The 21,357-nt window shown below is 43.1% G+C and overlaps 1 protein-coding gene across 1 annotated transcript in view; it reads right to left on the reverse strand.

Annotated features, from left to right (window-relative positions):
• Positions 1-21,357, reverse strand: part of SEC24A (SEC24 homolog A, COPII coat complex component) — a 2,581,543-nt gene that overhangs the window by 2,099,824 nt on the left and 460,362 nt on the right. The window lies entirely within an intron of this gene.

A 21,357-nucleotide genomic window follows, 5' to 3' on the forward strand; every position in this document is an offset into this window, starting at 1 on the left:
GGGTGACCTACATCCTGATCCAGGAAAATATGCACAGCAGCATATACCTAAAGTAAAGAGGTGGTAGAAAGAGAGGTCACAATCAAAACTCCTCTAGGTCTGTCCAGGCAAGGGGGAAGGAGGGTGGGACGCAAGAAGAAGGCGAGAAGAAGACAACTAACATGGAACGTTATGGTAAGAACATAACTTCTATATGTTAAGTTGTCTATCTCGCCTTCATTCTTGCTGGATGGGACCGCGTCCCTAGCACCTTGTCCCGGGTGGCCTAACGGAACAGACTCTTGAGAACAGTGGAACCAAAGTTAGCTCTATGCCTAGAAGCTAAATCCAACTTATAATGAGAAATGAAAGTGTGAGGAGTAGCCCAAGTAGCCGCTGCACAAATGGTGTCCATAGGCAGTCTGTCTTGGAAGGCTATAGAAGTAGCCAAAGCTCTGGTAGAATGGGCTTTAGGTTTGTTAGGCAGCTTTTGGTGTCTAATTTCATAAACAAGGGAAATCAGAGATGTTAGCCATCTAGATAATGATACCTTTGAAACTGAAAGTCCCTTTCTGCCTTCTGCATAAGAGACAAACAGTTGGTCAGATTTTCTGAATTGTTTAGTTCTATCCAAATAGTACCTTAACTGACGATGAACATCTAGCCAATGCAATTTTTGTTCAGACCTGTTAGAATATTCTGGAAAAACACAGGGAGGTCAATGGTTTGATTTAGGTTAGACGCCGAGGCTATCTTAGGTAAAAAAGACGGGTTAGTTCGTAAAGATACCCTGTCCTTATGGAACAACAGATAAGGAGGTCGACAGCTGAGTGCATGAAGTTCTGAAACTCTTCTAGCTGAAGTAATAGCTACCAGAAAGAGTGTCTTCCATGATAGCAATTTTAAAGAACAGGAGGCTGCAGGTTCGAAAGGGGAAAGAATCAAAGAACTAAGAACTAAATTTAGGTCCCAAGGAGGAGGAGGATTTCTTATAGGAGGTCTGAGTAGAAAAACTCCTTTCAAAAAGGCTTTGCAAAGCTTGTGGGACATTATGGCAGACTCTGAAATGCCCACATGAAAGTTAGAAATAGCTGCCAATTGAACTTTAAGAGTAGAAGGAGATGAACCTGCATGGAAGAGTTCAGCTAGAAAATCAAGGACCATTTGGATGGAAGCAGTGAAAGGATCTATGTCCCTTCCTTGAGCCCAATAGTAAACGTTCCACTTACTCAAATAAATCTTTCGAGTGGAAGATTTATGGGAAGCTATCAAAATATCTCGAACAGAGTGAGATATTTGAGGAAGCCTGGCTAAGGTTGGAATTGGAGGAACCAAGCAGTGAGGTTCAGAGAGGGAAGGGAGCGATGAAACTGACCCGACTGATGGATCAAAAGATCTGGAACTAGGTCCAGATGCCAAGGTCGCTACAACAGAAAATGATGTAGAAAGGGGAACCAAACCTGTCGAGGCCAGTAAGGAGCAATGAGGATCAACGAGGCCTTCTGAGCGATAGCTTTCTGTATCACTTGAGAGATTAGTGGGAAGGGAGGAAATGCATACAGAAGTCCCCGGGGCCAAACTTGGACTAGAGCGTCTCTGCTGGGCTGGCCTGGTAAAGGGAATAGGGTGAAATAATCTCTGCACTTGCTGTTTTGGGGAGTAGCAAAAATGTCGCAGCAAGGCTGACCCCACTTGAGAAAAATTTCTCTCACAACAGAGTCTTTCAGAGACCACTCGTGAGGCATGAGGATAGCTCTGCTCAACTTGTCCGCGATTTGATTGGACTTACCGGGGATGTGCGTTGCTATCAGAAACCGCTGAGAAGAAATCGCCCATTGCCACAGCCGGAGTGCTTCTCGACACAGGGGGTAGGACCTGGTTCCGCCTTGTTTGTTGATATACCACACTACAGACATATTGTCCGTCTGGATTGTTATCGTTCCCAAGGGAAGAGAGTCTTGAAGGGCTTGCAATGCTAAAAGCACTGCTCTCATCTCTAGAACATTTATGTGCAAGTGGCATTCGTCTGGTTGCCATGTGCCCTGGACAGTTCTGCCCTGATAATGCCCCCCCCACCCGATCAGGGAGGCGTCCGTTGTCAGAGTAGCAACCGGAGGGGAAGGAACAAAGGGTCTTCCCAATAAGAGCTGAGGGGAAGACATCCACCACAGAAGATGATTTCTGCATGTTTGCGTAATCATAATGGTGTGGGACATCGGAAGTTGCTGGTATGACCATTGCGTGAAGAGCATCCATTGAAGGATTCTCATGTGGAATCTGGCTAATGGAAGCAGAGGTATGGCAGCCGCCATAATCCCCAACACTTTCAGAACTAACCTGGCTTTGATTCTGTTGTTGCTGAAGAGGAGCGAGACCAGTTTGTGTATGTCTGTTATTCTCTGATCTGTTAGTCTCGCAGACATGTTGACTGTGTCTAGATTTGCGCCTATGAAGGTAATAGTACGACAAGGCGACAAAACAGACTTTTCGCAATTTATTGAAATGCCTAAATTTTGACAAATGCGAAAGGTGTAGTCCCTGGCCATTAGAAGAAGATGCTTGGTGGGAGCTGTGAGGAGCCAGTCGTCCAAATATGGAAACACCTGGAATCCTTGACGTCTCAGGTGAGAAGCTACCACTGCCATGCATTTGGTAAACACCCGGGGGGCAGTGGTGAGACCAAAGGGCAGGGCCCTGAATTGAAAATGACTGGTTCCCAGCCTGAAGCGGAGGAATCTTCTGGAGCGTCTGTTCATTTTTATGTGATAGTACACATCCTGAAGGTCTATAGAGCACATCCAGTTTCCCTTTCTCAATAGGGGAAGGATGGACTGCAGCGTGACCATCCGAAATCTTGTTTTCTTGACTAACTTGTTCAAGATACTGAGATCCAAAATTGGTCTCCAGTCCCCTGTTTTCTTTGGAACTAAAAAGAACCTGGAGTAGATTCCGGATCCTTGCTGGTCTGCTGGAACTGGCTGAATTGCTCTTTTTGCAAGCAGCTTTGAAATTTCCAAAGCTGCAAGATCCCTTTGAGCGGGTGGAACATCTGGAAGGGATTTTTTTGATTGGTTTGGAATGCGAACGAAGGGAATGGAATAGCCTTCGGAAATGATGGACTGTACCCATTTGTCTTGAGTCAGGGATAGCCAGGCTTCTGGGTACAGTGACAATCTTCCCCCGACTGCCTCCGAAGGTGGGCAGTCGGGCAACACCTCAGGGATGCTGAAAGGGCTTATCAGAGAAGGTTTCTCGATTGCCCTGGTTCTGCGGACCCCCCCTGCCTCTAGGGCGACGTCTACCATTGTTGTTCCCCCCTCTGGCGGGAACCGACTCTGTCGTCAGGCGAAGTCCCTTGAGATTGTTTATGGAACCACATTTTTCCACTTTTCTGGCCTTTGGGGTAAGGCCTAGAAGGAGTAGAAAATGGACTCCGACGGCAGAAAGAGTCTTGCCATCCGTCTCGCACCTAGTCAAGGTTTCTTTCACTTGAGGACCAAAAAGAGATGGTCCATCAAACGGGGAATTAGTGAATGACGTTTTAAAGGGGTCCGCAAAGTTGCATAGCCGCATCCAGGCATGCCTGCGTAAGGCCACACCTGTCCCTGCGGCCCTGCTCGCTCCATCAGCCGCATAAGAAAGGAGGCGCATGGAGGAGTTAGCTATGGAGTTCAGGGTAGCCAGCTGAGTGTTCATCTTGTCTTGAAAACCCGCAGCCGTAGGATCCTTCAACATGTCACTCGCTTCTTTGATCAAGTCTCTTTGAAGACGAGTAAAATGGCATAGGTAGTTCAGCAAACGCATAGCAAAGGTCGCTGACGAGAACATCCGCTTCCCGTACCTGTCCATAGACCTAGATTCTTTGTTAGGGGGATGAACAGGCACTGAAGGATCAGCTAGTTCCTTCTTGGTGGCAGCAGCTACCACCATAGCATCCACAGAAACACCTTTTGTGAGAAATTGCTTGTCAGTTGGTGCTGTTATAAATTTGGAAGGTCTCCTGGGGGTAGGGTCCACTGAATCAGGAGCCGCCCAGGCCTTCTTTGCAACCACCTGCATGAGGGGATCAAAGGGGGGGAACACCCAGGAGGTGGAAGGGCGAGAGCCAAATGCCTCAAGATACACAGATTCATCCTCCGAAGGGTTAAGGGCTGGCCAATTTCCCCTCTGTTTCAGGATCTCTAGAATGTCTGCGAAAGAGACATCTTCAGAAGGGGAACGTGGGGAACCCTCGGAATCCTCTAAATCTGTGTCAGAGGTGACAGACTCAGGTGAGTCTATGTGCTTCCTCTTACACTTTTCTCTTCCTAGGGGGCTCCCCTGCCAATTCAGGGGAGGCTTCGGAAGAGGATGAGATCCCCACAGGGGATTCTTGAGGAGCTGGCTCTCTGCGGTCTGGGATGAGGGAGTGAGTCGACATAACCAAAGGCACCGAAGAGGGAGGGGCGGACGGAGCCGACTGTGGAGTCGAACAAGGTTCCAACACACTCCGCATGACCTCGAACGCACCCCTGTCCGGCAGAGCCAGAGGTTCCCGCTCCGAGAAGCTGAGAACCTCCCTCGGCACCGACAGAGATGGCTCCGAGGCCGATGTCGGAGCCGAACTCACCAGCGCCGAAGCACCGAGAGGGAGAGGGGGGTCGGACAAGGGTCCGATGCCACTCACCCCCTCGGAGCCGACGAGGGAAGCCCGGCGCCGAGATTCTTCAAAGAAGAAATCGGAGCCGGCAGCGGGCGAAGACAATTGTATCGGCTCCGACGCTACCACAGTCTCAGTCCCGAGGCGCCCGGCCCGAGCTCAAAGGAGTCGGAGGAGGAATATTTATAGGAACAAGTTGAGGCATCGACTGATGAGTCGGACTCTGGAGCATTTGGGCCAGTGCCTCGGACTTCAAAAGTCTACTCACTACCCTCTGGAGGTCGTGATCTGAGAGCCTCGATGACCTGGAGGAGTGAGATCTGTGGCTCCGTTCAGACAGCAGGGGAGACGCTGGAGCCAAATGAACGGAGCCAAGGGACGGTGACCTCGATCTCTTTCTAGATGTCGGCTCCGATGGTCTGATCGGAGCCGACCCAGGAATCTCTAATGCCTCGGCTCCGGCACAGATACTGCAGTCAAAGACTCATCGGCTCTAGCCGGAGCCGATGAAGCAGTAGGCTTCGAAGCCTTAGGCCTCGACTCTGAAGCTGGAGCCGAGGTCTTGGAAGCCTTAGAAGGTTTCCCCGATGACACAGAAAGGGAACCTTCAGGCTTAATCAAACCCCTTAAAATGAGTTTATTTTTTCTCTCCTGCAGGACTCTAGGGCTGAAGTCATGGCATACAGCACAAGAGTCCTGCAGGTGTAAAGGTCCCAGGCAATACACACAAGAAGTGTGACCGTCTGTCAGAGACATTTTCTGACAGCACAAGTCACACTTCTTGAAGCCTGAGACCTTTGAATCCTTAGACATACTCAAGGAACCGAAGTGTAATCACACACAGAAAACATGCACACACAGATTACACTGATAGGGGTTTAAAGGGAATTATTTAAACTAAAGGGTAAGTTAAGTTAAAACTCCCTAATCAAACACATACACACCCTAAGGATAGGGAAGGAAGGGCCCGAAGGCCTTTGGGAAAGAACTATAAGTTCTTTAGAAAAAAAGGGGGCTGGATAAAAGGTAGAAGGGATAATATCCACTACACTAAGGGGAAAGAAAAATACACTAAGCTAGCTTAAGTCTAAAGAATTTAAACTAGTCTAACTTTCACTAACCTGGAGCCGGTAGAAAACACACCTCGATCGCTGTAGCGGCAAACGAGATCTGAGGTAACTCACGCCTAGCACTGTGGGATATAAGGGGAGCCTCGAGCCGGTGGAACCAACTCTCGAGCTTTTAGAGTGGCCGAGTCGGAGCCGAGGTCGGCTCCGAACCCATCCAGCAAGAATGAAGGCGAGATAGACAACTTAACATCTGTAGTTTTTTTTTATACATTACCTCAGCAACAATGCAAACTGTTCTACTCCACTAATCTACACTGCTTAAAAAGAAAAAAAATCCTTTTCCTCCTAGGTCATGGTCTACCTGAATAAAAAGAGAAGTACTTCCCATAACGGTGGATCCTCTTCATCCTAGACTGCTGGATATGACTGATGACTACCAAGGCAGTTACTGGAACAGATCCATCCTTTCCTAGTATTTTTTTGCATCAAGCTCCTTCAAGATTTTTTACCTCCCATAGTTACGCTGTGCACTAAATGTCCACAAACTGAGATTGCTCACTACCAAAGTTGATGATGTGCTTAACACAATAAATAAATGGCTACAATGAGGTAGAAGAACTTCAGACTGGTCTGCCAGGTCCTTAGAAAAGGTGACAATTTGGAAGGGGGATAGTGGGAGGGATGTAGTTATCAGAATGCCTAGAATGAAAAGGAACCATCATTACGTCAAGTGCATAGCTTCTGTATCCTACTTCATCCAGTCTGCTCAGACTAATGGGTCAGAATCCCATGCTACCTGAATTCTTGAGTGGCATTATAACAATATACCTCTAGGAACAGTAGCTCCAAAGGATCATCTGGATCTGGAACTTTTACTCAGTTTGTAACAAACTGGCAAACATGCAATGTAGACCATGTTGCTGTGGCACAAATTTCATCCACAGGAGAATTTCTGACAGGAAATGCCCTCGGGCAGATAGCCTAGCACCTACCTATGAACCTATACAGAAAATACACCCCTGGGATCACTTCACTGGCTCTTCTTGACAGAGGCTCAGTTAATTAATCAATGGGGCAGCGAAAGCTGACACACTCTGGCTAGGCTTATAAATGCCCTCGGGCAGATAGCCTAGTACCTACCTATGAACCTATGACCATTTTTCTGATTTGCTTTTTGAAGAGTATGCAAAGAATATGCAGTCAGACAGCAATTTGGACAAAATTATCTTAGAAACTTTTTGGCAAACCTTATTAGGTGGAAAGGAAACAAACTACTCATCTTTTCTGTCTAATTTAGTCCTACCGAAGTAAAATCTGAGATGGTTATGTACATCTAGGCTGGGTAGGATGCACTCTCATTTGTGAGAATGATTGGGAAAGAAAGCCAGTATTTATTGGTTTAGACTGGACTCTGAGGCAATCTTCGAGATAAAGGAAGGATTACTTTGGAGAGATACCATCTTTATGAAAGACCAACTACAGAGTGTTGGAAGACAAGGCTTGTAGTTCTGAAAATCAGCTTGAACACAGTTTTCTAATATAACAACGAAATGCTGTGTAGAACAAGTTGGTTCAAATGGGAGATTTTCTCAGTATTCTAATATAAAATTTAAATCCCAGGATGGAATTGGGTCTTCTGTAACTGGAAGTGACTTCAAGTAAGTTAGCAACTAAAGGACCTCTGGAATAGAAACAGAAAAAAGAATCAATACCCGGGTTTCAATGCCCATAAGAAGTGTTTGTTTTTATAGTTTATGAGTGGATTGTTTTCAATATGCTGAGACAGTATAAACTACACTACTAGATAATGAAGGGTGACTGAACATCAGGGCAACTGGAGAAACTATGTAGTGATTTCAGGTTTTTTAAGACCAAGTGAGACTGCCCAGACAAATTTAAGAGAAGATCCCGATAAAGATCTAGAAGCCATGGATGGCTTCATTAGATGAGCCCTGAGCAAGGAAAAATCAGATTTGCCTTGGCCAAAATGGAGCAATGAAGACTGCACCAGCTTTGCATGCTGCTGCTTTCTATAAAAGTCAGGAGATTGCAAGAGAATATATATGTGTACAGAAGTATTGAGGGCCCCAGTCTTATAACAGCATCTCTTGGAAACTGTCCCTCTGGGAGAATCTGGGCAAAGTAGCTGCTGCACTTGCTGCTGGACAGGGATGTAAACAAACTGCAACAAGGCTAGCCCTAGTTGCAGAAGATTCACTGGGCTACTTCCGGATTGAAGGTCCACTTGTGAGGTAACAGGTTGGACCTGGTGAACCTGTTCGCTAGACAAATGGCTCACCCAGAGACACACATTGCAATTAGAAAGTGAAATGATTACAAAATCCTCATGGCCTCTCTGCAAAGGGGTTAAGATTTGATTTCTCCTTGCTTGTCCAAATACTGCATGACAGACATGTGGGTTTGACTGGAAATCACTCTCAGGATAAGGAGGTTCTGAAATTCCTACATCACAAGGAGTACTGCCCTCAACTCCAGGACATTGTCTGAGTGGAGACTGACAGTGCAGTCTTTAGTTTCCAATGACAGCCTATAAATCGAAGGCTTGAGTTGACTGAAACTTTGACTTTTCATAACTTAAATAAATATCTAACAATAGGTAGAGCTGCAGCAAGTAATATCCAGCTATAATGAACTGAAATGTTGGCACTCGAAATGCAGGGTACCGACAAACTGAAAAAAAGGCAGAAAAGCCAGGAGAAGAGCGAATCTCTAAAAATCGCTCCTATCCTTTAAGCTTTTTTTTTTTTTGCAAGCCTCCCACACCCCATGAACGTATATATACCAACTCTTAAGATCACCATACTTTGGAAAAAAAGGAATATACATAAACAAAGTCATCTTGGACTTGGTATATGCAAGTCTGTTTTTTAGCCATTCAGTCTCCATGTTTTGAGATTCACTCAAGTGGGTCCCGACATTTGAAATGCTTTACTACTGGGAAGGCTGAAGAGCATTTTGACCTGGGGAAGGCAGCAGCAAACCCAGATCTGGCTCTGGCTACTGTACTGAGGTTGGAATGTTGGGAGAAGGTATGTACAAAGGACCAAGCAACTGCTTCCAGAAAAAGTCTGGGTAGGTGCACCTTTTAGAAATACTGTACTGGTAGCTTTTTCTCTTGTTAAAAGAGCCCTAACTCTGCCAGGAATCTGCTTCCCATGGTGAGAGTAACAAAATGTAATAAGGTTGTCTATTCATTTGAGAATGGTCAGCTCCCCCCGTAGTTTGTCAGGTTTACCGTCTGCAAATGCCACCAACAGCTGGTTAGATCTGTTTGGGAATTTTGTTCTGTGCAGACAGAATCTCAGTAGTCTGTGCACGTCTAAGGAGTATGGGGATACTTTACATCACGTTCTGCTGACTGGGAAAGAATGCAGGGAGATGACAGCTTGACTCAGGTAGACCTACGATGCCATCTTGGACAAGAAGAAATGGTTAGTTCTCAAGATTTCTCTGTCTTTGTGAAAAATGAGGAAGTATCCTATGCACATTAGAGATTGAAGCTTGGACATATGCCTGTCTGAGGTGACTGCCAGCAGTAGTGCTGTTTTCCAAGTAATCAATTTAAGTGGTGCTTAGACCTCTGGCTTACAGGATAGCAGTGTTAATTTTTTCAGGACAAAATTTAAGTCACACGAAGGTGCAGGCTCTCATCTGAGTGGCTGGGTCCCTAGTCAGTTTGCCACTTTCTTTGATACCTAGGCCTTTTCCCCAAGGGGATTTCGCTTTTTCAGATCCTTTAATGACTTAATTTTTTCCCCTTCTTGTCCAGTCTCTCAAGCATCTTGTCAGCTGGGGATCCAAACAGAAAGTCCTTGGCTAGTGAGGAATTAAGTAGCTCAGCTTTAACTTAATTTAACAAAGGTTGTGTCCTCAGTCCCACGCATGACTCCTTGTGACAGACCCTGTAGCAGGCCACCATGCATGACACAGCCAAAGCATCGCACCTACATTGCAGTGAATGTTTTGGACACACGAATGCCTACATTACACAATTTCTGGATGTCCCTCTGGAGGTTCCTGCCCCCCCCCGTGTTAAGTTTCTTTAGTTCCTAGACTGACTTCAGGTATTTCAGCACATGGAAACGGGAGTTCGCAGCTCTCATGGCTTGGGTGGCTAAGGGCTGATGCAAGTTTTCTTGCTAAATTGGTCAAGAAGTCTACCCTCCCTATCATTTGGCTAGGGATTCATGGCTGAAGCCCAGATGATCTCTTGGTGGATTCCACAGACACCACAGCGGAGCTGGCTTTAGGTTTTTACAGAAGGGCCTGTAGAATTCAAGCACTCTAAAAGTGATCAGGTTTTCTGGGGGCAGGAAGAAGGTAATAAATCTGCAGTGAAATGTCAGCAAACACATTCTCCAAGACTCTTCAGACTGGAGGTATTCTCAGGGGTCTTAGGGGCAGGGAGGCTCAAGAGTCTTCTATAATTAGCATGGGCGAATTCTTAATACTCGTAATTAAAGGACTGCTTCACTCTATGAAGGTAACCCCTAAAAAAATCCTCAGTGGATAAAGCTGAGGACAAGGTGTTTTCTGAGTCAGAATCCAAGTACTGTTGAGGGGGGAAGATGCTTTACATAGACAAGTTCCTCTTCATCCTCTGACTCTGAAGAATCTGAATTTCTCTGAGGATGAGTCCCTTTTTTTCTCCCAGGGAAGATCCTGGCACAGATTCCCTTTCCAGGGTACGCTACCTTAATTCATGAAGTCCATGTAAATTTACTCCAGCCTGCCTAAGCCTTGTGGAGAGACCTGAGCTGAAGACTCAGACGATCTGGGCAATGCTGGCTGAGGCACACTTATCTATCTTTTTGGTTTGAGTGTCTCGGCCTTGGGAGTGGAAGGCAACACCTCCGGTTATGGTTGCATGGCTGTGCCTCAGTCTGGTTCCCAGGTAATTCCTCCCAAACTACTACCAAGGGAATACTGCACTCAGCCTCAGTCACTAGAATCCTGGCATCAGAAGCTATGGTCTGTTTAGTGGCTTCATACTCTGATGTTGATCTGTTGTCTACACACAAGGACTATGCAGTATTCATGGCAGCCTCCAGAGGGAAAGCACCAGCAGACTCTGGTCTGACAGGAGTTGGACCAGAGGACTGCAAAGCTGGCTCACTGGAGTTATCAATCTCTCAATGAGGTGGGGAGTCTGACACAGTGATGTCTTCTCCCTCCAGCAATCACCTTTAGGTATTTACCTTTTCATTTTTAGGGAATGATGCCCTGGGAACCAGCAGATGCCATAATGTGCAAAGGCTGGACCCTATCTGATTCCAAATGTAGTTGGAAGGATTCAGCCCTGCTTTTCATAGCCTTGTTGTTAAACCTAGAACAAAAATGGTGGTTTGGCACACTGTGTTGAGTCCCTAAATGGAACAAACAATAGGAGTAGTAGTCTTATGTGGGAAAGAAATCCCCTATAACATAACTATTGACTTTTTAAAACACTAAACAACCAAATTCAAATTACTCTTAAGATACAGAAAGTTCCCCAATGGAGCTGAATCCTCTGGTACTTCAAGAAAACTGACAGACTGATGAACCTCATATAACGCGGTCTTGTGCAATGGACTTAAAAAAGAAAGACCTGAACATGGCAATCTTCAGTTTATCTTTATATTACAGATGTCCCGACGTCAAACAGCAAGGACACCCACCAGCTGGGGGATAATAAAAGGCACTGGTTTACAGGCTTCAGCATGGCAGAAATCCCCAAGACTTGGTACTGCAACACTGACTATTTAAAACATCTACTGTTGCCCGAGTCAAAAGGAAGTCATCACTATTATCTTTGAAGAGTCCTTCTGCATCCTTAGAAGAACATGTTTCCCAGTCTAAAGAGCGGTATTTAAAGTATCCCATGAATAGGGTATTTGGTGTAATAATGAGTGTGGGATTCAAGGGACACTTAGGGTGACCTACAGCTTGCTAGGATATGGTGTGGAACACAAGACATTATGTTCTGGAGAGAAGACTGGGAGACGAATAGATTGGCTCAAAGTATATTCAGAGACAACTTTAAGCATAAAGGAAGGATTAATTCTTAAGGAAATCTAATCTCTGTGGAAAATTAGACAAGGCTGACCCACCATAAGGGCTTACAACTCAGATACTCTTCTTAAAGAAGGCAGAACAATAAGCAAAACTGTTTTCCATGTTATGAACCTCAAGTCACCCAGACAGATCTATTCAAATGGAGCTAGAGTAAATTTTTCCAAGACAAAATTAAGATCCCAAGGAGGAGACACTTGTTTTCTAGGAGGCTTGGCATGCAATAACCCTTTCAAAAACATTCTTATATGTGCATGCACTGAAAGAGGAGGAGCCATAAGTAGACATACTGAAATGACAGACAGGGATATCTTGATGGAGGAGTAAGACACAGGATAACAACACACACAAACAACAGAGAACCAGAGAAACACTAGCCTTAAAGTGGTCCTAGCTCCTGTCTTGGTACCAACTAGAAAATCTTTTCCATTTACTAATATATGATTTTCTAGTAGGTTTATCTTGCCTCCTTTAATATCTGCTGCACATCCTCAGAAAATAACTGCCTAAAGGTATTGAGACTATAATCTAGGCAGTTAGTTGGAGATGGGATGTGCCAAACATCCCTTGTCTCGTGTGACTAGGTCCAGGCTGTGAGGAAGCTTGGGGTGATTGCCCCTGCCCATTTCCAAAAGAAGGGAAAACTACTGTTGCCTGGGTCAAAAGGGAGTCACCACAGTGATCATTAACGAGTCCTTCTGAAACATCAGAATAGCCCTGGACATTAATGGAAAAGCATACAGGAATGTTCCTGTCCAAAGGAAATAAAAGGCATCCCTTTTCCAGTCCTCTTTGCATGGAGACCTCGAGTAGAATTTTGTCAACCATTTGTTTTAACTACAGGCAAAAAGATTCACCCAAGGTGTTCCCCACAGCTGGATCAATTCCTGGAAGGCAGTACAGTTTTGTAAAATCTTACCATAAAAGTAAATGTCCTTCCCTTCACTGTTGCAGTATTCCTTACACTAGGGAGATCCCCTGCCAAAGGTAGCCCAAAGTCCTGCCAGTATACCAAGTCCTTAGGTTTACTAGTACATTGCACATCACACGTATGCTCCCCACTCATGGCATAGGGCATAAAGGTGATATATGGATGTACCTACCTCAAAACTTGAAAAGCCTTAGGAGGAACAACAGTCCAAGAAGTAAAGGAAAGGGGAGGAGGGAAGAAGCGAATACTACAACAGTGAAGGGGAAGGACATCTATTGTTAGGTAAGATTTTACACAATTGTACTATGTCCTTCCATATCACCGTTGCAGTATTCCTTACAGTAGGGAGAGTTCAAAAGCTGGAGAGGAAACTTGGGAGAAGGAACGTCCAGCAGAGCCCTCAAGAAAGCCATGCAGGACTGCCCTGGCAAATCCGTCTCTAGCTCTGGAAACCACATCCAGCTTGCAATATTTAGTAAAACTATGTGCATTAGTCCAAGTAGCTGACTCAAGGATGGAATTTGTATCCAGACCTTTGAAAAAAGCACAAGAGGAAGCCACAGCCTTGGTAGAATGAGCCTTAACAGAAGCAAAAAAAATTCCCCATGAAAAGAGTAACCAAAGGAAATGGCCCCAGAAATCCATGAAGAAATAGTTTGCTTAGAAACAGTCAACCCTAGGGACCTAGGGTAAAAAGAAACAAAGTTGCTCAGATTTATGAAAGGCTTTAGTTTTATCCAAGTAATATTTGAGTTGTTTAAACAAATCCAAGATGTGAAGAACCTTCTCACTAGCAGACTATGGAGAAGGGGGAAAAAGTGGGCAAATGAATAGACTGATTAAGAGAGACTCCCTTAACCACCATGGACATAAAAGAAGGATTTGTACAAAGACACATCCTGTCCCTTTGAAAAACTAAAAAAAAGGAGGGACAGCTGTAAGGGCCTTCTGACTGAAGTAAGGGTCAAAAGATGAACAGTCTTCAAAGTACAGTGCTGTAAGAAAGAAGAAGCTGCAGGTTCAAAAGGAGCCTGGGCCAATTTTTCAAGAACAAAATTAAGGTCCCAGGAAGGAGGAATAGGCTTCCTGGGAGGCCTGATATGAATGACACCTTTAAGGAACTGCATGACCTCAAATCTAGAACCCAAAGGAGGAGTCAAAGGCAGACAAGCAGAGACAGTACCCCCCTTGTCTGCTGATATACCACATCACTGTGGTATTGTCTGTAAAGATTTTGAGGGTACCCAGAAAGAATAGAGAACACAAGAACTGAAGAGCTTTCATCTCAAATTTTGATATGATCCTCCTCCTGACGAACAGGCCAAAGATCTCAAAGTTTTAGAGTGCTGAAAGAAGCTCTCCACTCCATGTCCGAGGCATTTGAGTAGTGTTTCTTAGAGGGGACTGGGGGCTAAAAAGGAAGAGGGGACTGGGGGCTAAAAAGGAAGCCCTGGGTTTAGAGATAGCTGATGGATCCACCACTGAAGCTCTAGCTTGAGGCATGGAAAAAGAGGAATTTAAAGTCCAAACGATGAGAATGTTGAAGCCCGACTGACTTTAGGAGCCACTGAAGCTTTCTCATATGAAGCCCGCCTACAGGAAGCATATGAATGGTGTAAGCCATGCACCCCAGAGCCCTTAAACTCCCTGTCTGTAACTGAGACCAGAGGAAGAAGGGATTGAAAAAAAAGACAGTTAAAGCCTTGGGAGGTAGCAGAGATGCCAGCAGGAATGGTCTGGAGCCTGCATCTGAGAAAAACATGATCCTGAGGAGGAGTCCGGAAGGATTTTTGGAAATTTACTGTAAATCCTAAAGTCTGCAAGAGGCAAAGAGCATAGTGAAGGTGCTGAAGCTAGGTCTTAGGAGAGGAAGCCTGAATGAGCAGGTCACCCAGATAAGGAAAGATCTGTATTCCCCTCATCCTGCAACACACAATCACAAGAGCACGGCATTTGGTGAAGACCTCTAGGGCAGTAGAGAGGACAAGGGGCAAAGCAAAGAACTGAAAATGCAAGAAAGAAACAGGAAAACACATAATTCCTGAAATGGTGATGAACAGGAGCATGAAAATATGCATCCTTGAGATCTAGAGAGACCTGAAAAGCCTGGGAGAGAAAAAAAAGAAACCAGGTTTGAATGGATAGCATTCAAAAGGAAAGACCCTTTAAAGAAGTGTTGAGATGAGAAAGCTCCAGAATGGGTCTTCTAGGTCCCTTCTCTCTTGGGAACCAGAAACATTCTGGAATAAATCCCCTTCACCTTTTGAGAAGCAGAAACTGCTTGGATGGTGTCTTGAGACTAAAGGCTCTGAAAGACATCCGGAAGAAGGGCAGCTATTCCTGAGGAGACTGAGGAATGTCCAAAACGGGATTTCCATACCATGTAATACCCCTGATGAATGATGGAGAGAACCCAAGAATCTTAAGTGATACTTAACCAATAGTGAAGAGAAAGGAACTTGACTTAAGAGGGTGGGAAGAACAGTCAGACAGAACCAGGTTTGTCTGGAAAAGGAGGCTTCCGAGCTGTAGGAGTCTGAGTAGACTTAGCAGAAGGAGCCCTTCTAGAACCCTTTTACCTTTGGGAGGAGGGCAAGACTGCCTACGTACAAAAGCAGGCTTGGTAGGATAATTCCTCTGAAATTTGGGAACAGGGGAAACAAAAATATGTTTTAATTCCTGCAAGGCCTTACCCTTCTCTTGCAAGGATTTAAGCTCAGCAGAAGCAGAACCAAAGAGATTTTTGTTGCCAAGAGGAGCATCCACCAATTTGGCCTATATGATCAGGTAAAGGCTGGAGCCGATGCAAAGAATAATGTTTTAACGCAGAACCAAAGGCAGCAGCTCTAGAAGAAGCATCAGCTGCATCATAACTACATTTAATAGAATGACGGACCACTTGAGAACAACCCAACAAACAGAGGGCTGAAGCCTTCCCCTCAAAGTCTGGAGGGCCAGAAACAACCTGAAAGGCCTGGGAAAGAAGAGCTAAAACATACCTGGTCATATGGGTCTGGTAGTTAGCCCATAAAGTCAGGGCAGCAGCACAATACACATTTTTGCCTGACCTTTCTATGGCTCTACTGTCCTTAGAAGGAAGCAACTTAGTGGAAGGCAGCAGTTTGGAAGGGTTGTCTGAAGAAACAAAAAGAAAAACAACAGCGGGGTCAGCAGAAGGACATTTGTAAATAAACTTACAATAATCAGGTACTTTATAAAAAAAAAATCAGTTTTTTAGGAGATGGGGTCTAAGAGTCAGGAGCATGAGAAACTAATGAAAAAGTACCTAACGAGGCAGCAAGGACAGGAGGGACAGCAGAAGGCTTAGGAGACTTCATGTGGAGGAGTTCATAATATCTATTCTGGACATCAGAAACTTTAACAATCCCATTTGAAAAATTCCATTGTCCAGGAAATAGTAACCCCAAAAGAAAGCACTTCCAAGGGAAAATTTAGACGAGAGGAGTCCTCCTTCTCAGAGCCATATTCTAATGGAGAAGGAATCTGAGAAGAATACACTAAAAGCTTCTTCGGAATCCAATTCCTCATCAGAAGAGTCCTGCACCCTAGGCCTCTTAAGAGGAGCAGAAGACCCGGGGGGGGGGGGGCAGGAAAATAAACTCCCTGTGGAAGTTTCAAAGACATAAGTGCATTAAACAATCCCTGTGTGAAATGCTGTCACGCATGCTGAGGACCCTTATGAGCAAGGGAAATTTATTTAGTTTTCTGTTTTTTTTTTTCAAGGGGACATCAGCCCTTAAGACCTTAGGAGGTTTAGACCATTGCCTGCACTCAATCAACATAGTAGGAATTTTCTCTCTGACAAGAATCTGCGAAACACCCCTTGGATATTATCAGCAGTGGTTACCCCTCAACATCTGTAACAAATGTCTGGAGAGCCTCCGAGGATATATAAAATACTGGATCCATGCTGGCCTCTGAAGTGGTTGCTGCGAAGGAGTCCGATGGAATGACCGGATGATCCTCCGGGCTTTAACTAGCCTAGAGACAGATGTCCGGGGAGGAGGTAAAGCAGCCAACTCTGAGCTAACTTTTTTGGTCATCTTCTTGGCAGACGGCTGACTCTCCGGCCAGGACTATTCTGCCATTGCACCTTGTGCCAACAACTTAAGATGCTGGTTCTAAAAGTAGATGGATAAACAGGAGAGATGACTACAAAGAGTTTTAGGGACAAATGCCTGATAAATCAGCATGACATATGGTCATGAGAAGCACCCAAACACAACAAAGACTGCTCATGATGGTCCTTATGGGAAATTTGTCTCCCACACTGACAATTTCCCTTTCTGGATGACATGTAACCTCACAACAAAAATAAACAGTAAGAGAAGAAAACCCCCCCGACAGGGAACTTCCCTAAAACAGTCTGGTAACCAGCAGATTAACGAGCATTCAGACTGACAATTGAAGATGGCATTCGGACTGGCTGCAAAGAAGTTCTGCTGTAGGTAGGCTCGTATGTCACCTTATTCCCTATACCATTAGCGGCAGCATAAGTGTGTCACATGCTGTACCAGTAATCCTAAGACTTTGGTATACTGGCCAGACATCAGGGTACAATTGGCAGGGGATCTCCCTAGTGCAAGAAAAACTGTAACAGTGATATGGAAGGACATCCCCTGATTCAGTTTCCATTTTGTATGGATCTGTACTGGTCCTGCTCAACTGATCTTCCTCAAAATTTTGCTTTAACAGGATATTTTCAATATAGTCATTCAGACTTCTTAGGTTGCCCTTTACTCTGGGTGGCTCCTTCTTTCTTCTTGGAACATCCCTGCCATTGATTTTTACAATAAGCCTGCTGGTTCTGGTTATACACACACACACACACACACACACACGTATATATATATATATATATATATATATATATATATATATATATATATATATATATATATATATTCCTCCCCCCCCCCTCCCATAAAAAGATGCAGAGGTGGCACTAAACCACTTGACAAACCGGGAGAAGAAAGGCTGAAAAAAAAACTGTGAAATACCCTGAATCAGCTTGCCTCCTCATCACACTTTATAAAGACCTCTACAATAGATGGTCCAATAGTGCTGGTCTGTATCACACAGAATACAAAATTTCAGCTTCAACATCCTCAGGCAGGTTCTGAGTATGTAGCCAAGCAAATCTCCTCATAAAAGTACCAGAAGCAGCGACTGTACAGGTGACATCAGCTAACTTGTAAGCTCATTTCAAAAAAGGGGTAGGCACTTGAACACAGAAGCAATACGATTACACAAAGATGCATTTTGCTCAGATGAGGGGAAAAGATGCCATAATGTTCCTTATACTCTCAAAAAACGGCAAGCATATATGAAAATACCACTGTTGCTGGTGGATCTTGATGCAGAGAAAGCATCTAACAGAGTAAGTTGGAATTTTATGAGCAGAACAATGGAAACATCTGCATTCCATGATAAAATTATAAGGTGATTACAAGGATATATGAAGGATCAGAGGCAAAAATTGAAGTGGGTAGGGTCTTCTATGACAATTCTACTTGAGAATAGGAACCAGGCAGGAATGTCCTCTATCCCATTTGTTATTTGCATTATATTTAGAACCATTGGCAAAGAAAATAAGGGACTCAGAAAGTCAAGGATATAATTGGTATGGTAGTCAAGAAAAGCTGGCTCTAGTTGCAGATGACATTATTTTATACCTGACAAAACCAGAAAAGGGACATTACAGTGCTGTGGAACATACTGAGACAGTTTCAACCCTATTCGGGATACAAAATTAATGAAACAAACACAAAAGCAAAAGCAGTAAATTATGTACTCACATACGAATTGGTTCAGCAATATCCATACTTATGGGTACATGACAAAATGAAGTATTTAGGAGTATGGATTAAAAATGATATAGGTGTGGCAGCTAAGGATATGTTGGGAAGAGACTAAACAAAAGATAATATAAAAACTGAGAAAATGGAAGCTCTGTTATATGAATATTGATAGTAAGATACAAGTAGTTAAAATGTTTTTAATCCCTTCAGTCTTATACACTGGTCAGGCATATTTTCATCAACCAGAGAAGTTGTGGAAAGCAATTAATAAAAAGCTGAAGGATTTTATCTGGGAGGGGAAGATGGCAAGAGTCAAGTGGCATAAGCTTATTTTTCCAATAACACAAGGCAGATTGGGATTATCCGAGTTGAAGGGGTACTTCAGAGTAATACAGTTATGGGTCCTATACATAGCACATGCAGAAAGCTATATTTCAAAGTGGAAAGAGATGATGATGAAACGGGATAGCTCAAGTAATAGGGAAAGACTGGGATTTTGGATGCAGACCTTTAAAATAGAACAATAATCATACAGAATATTATATTCATAAAGTACCAGAAGGTCTTCTAAGAACTTAGCCAACATGGGAATGGAGAAAGGAGATTCTGCTGATAGGGATGACTGAAATTAGGTATATAGACAACAGGCAAGAGAGGGCTGGAATATACTGGAGAAAACAGGCAAAGGAACCAAGGTGCTGGGAGCAAATAACTAGAGAGGGAAAGGTAACAGAATGGGAAGATGCCAAGAACATACTTGGACTGCAGGCTAAAGATTGCCTTCCATATCAAGTACTGATATCTGAGTGTAGGCAAAGAGAAATAGAGGGTCCTAAACAAAAGACCAGCACTGATAGAGTTTTTACTAGAATCTAGAACAGAAGTCATTAAGAAAAGAATAATTAGTAGAGCATAACATACTGCATGACAACTAGAGGACTGGGAAGAGAGATTAGATAAGCAATTCAGAAAGAAACAATAGGGGGATATATATACGTCTTGTAAAAAAATGTTCACGGAGGCAAGGGCTCACCCAAGAGATGCTTTATTCCAACAAAAAATTCACAACCTTCACCACAGCTGACCTAGGTTTCGTCTGTTTGACTTCATCAGAGTGTGGTGAAAAAAACAGCATATAAATACAACAATCTCAATTGAAACATTGATTAAATAATTAACTAATTAATCAATTTATAAATACATTAAGATCTAAAAATGAAAATAAAAATAAAAAAATAAACAAATAAGCGTGTACATGCCGTATTAAAATTGAAAAAGATGATATGTATGTCTCCCAAATATGCAGCAAAGTCTAGAAGATTTTGGATCTTTGCCTGGAAGTGCTTACATACATATATTTATACCCCAAGCAGACTTCAAAGAATTTTTCCTCAGGTAGACAGCAGATGTTGAAGGTATGATGGAGGCAGAAAGAGGTAATTGGGAACATATTTTCTGAAAGTGTAATGAGTTGGTAGGCTTTAAAGATTTCCTGCAGACTGCTCTGTCAGACATGGTGGATGAGCAAGTTGGAGTGACTAGGGAAATTTTTTTTGAGCTATGACACAAACACGAAACTGCCCAGACATAGTAAGGCCTTGCTGAGTCTAATTATGATGGCTGCCAAAAAAAAAATGACTAGAAAATGGAAATCAAAGTCTAAAGCAACTTTATTTTAAGTAGTGAACATATTAATGGAGTTAAAATAACTGGCACTGGGATCCTCAAAAAAGGGTAGGAGCAAATTACGTAAAAAAAAATGAAGCTGTGGGATCAACACATGCAGAGAATGAACAAGGTTTAAAAGAAGGTAGGATATGAATGAGCTATGCAATGGCTGACTAACAAATACTAGATATGTTAAAAATGATGTATATAATGTTTGCAGCTACAGTTGTGTTGGCACAGTTTGGAATGTATAAACATCTGCAACCGAGATTGTGTCGCTATGGTTTATTGTCATTTATATAAGTGTAAACATGGCCTGTGTCACACATGATAACTTAATAAAGATGTTTCTTGTTAAAAAAAAAAAACAGGCAAGCATAAAACTATCTTATATGTTTAATAAAAAAGAATTCTATAAATAAGTGTTATACAAGCATACAATTTTCCTCTAAATTTATCAAAAGCTTTCCCATCCTTGCCGGAAGAGGAAGAATTGACATTAAGCAGATGTTTAGCAGCAGCAGCAGGGTTTACTCAAAAAAAAAAATCATTGGTGAGGCATGCTCCGAGATTAGAATCTAAGAACTTATAAGACTGAGAAACTTTAATCAACCTTCAGAAGAGATGTTAAACTGAGGTCCCACCTGTTTGAGTCAGTGGTAGCTCTCCTGGCATATATTGAAAAAAACTAGGGGTCCTTTATTTATATACAAAACTAACTTATTTACAAAATGTTTACATATTTACAAATATTTACATATATACAACTATATACATATACAAATCTGTTTACACATATTCATAATTTCCTTTACAATGATGCTAAATTTTCATCCGTATTAGATCCCCACTCCTTTTTCCATAACCACCATCTGATTTTACTCAATATTGTTGCTAAAAATCCATTTACTACTAAACATATTTTAATTTATTCTTTCATTCCATATAACACAGAATAACTTTTTATCTATTCATTTAACATATTCTTTACTTCAATTCTTAAAATATCCATATTTAATCATATCTCTGTTTATTTTATTTTATATTTTTATTTATATTTTATTTTTATATTTATATTTTATGCACTTCTTTTACATCTTCTTTACACAGTTTTCCCCATAACCTTTTTAAACTCTTTTACATTTCAAAAACACGTGTTCCATAATTTCTCTTTCT

The sequence above is a fragment of the Protopterus annectens genome, chromosome 4.part0 (genome assembly GCF_019279795.1).
Source record: "Protopterus annectens isolate FY-2018-M chromosome 4.part0, PAN1.0, whole genome shotgun sequence".
Taxonomy (NCBI): Eukaryota; Metazoa; Chordata; order Ceratodontiformes; family Protopteridae; genus Protopterus; species Protopterus annectens.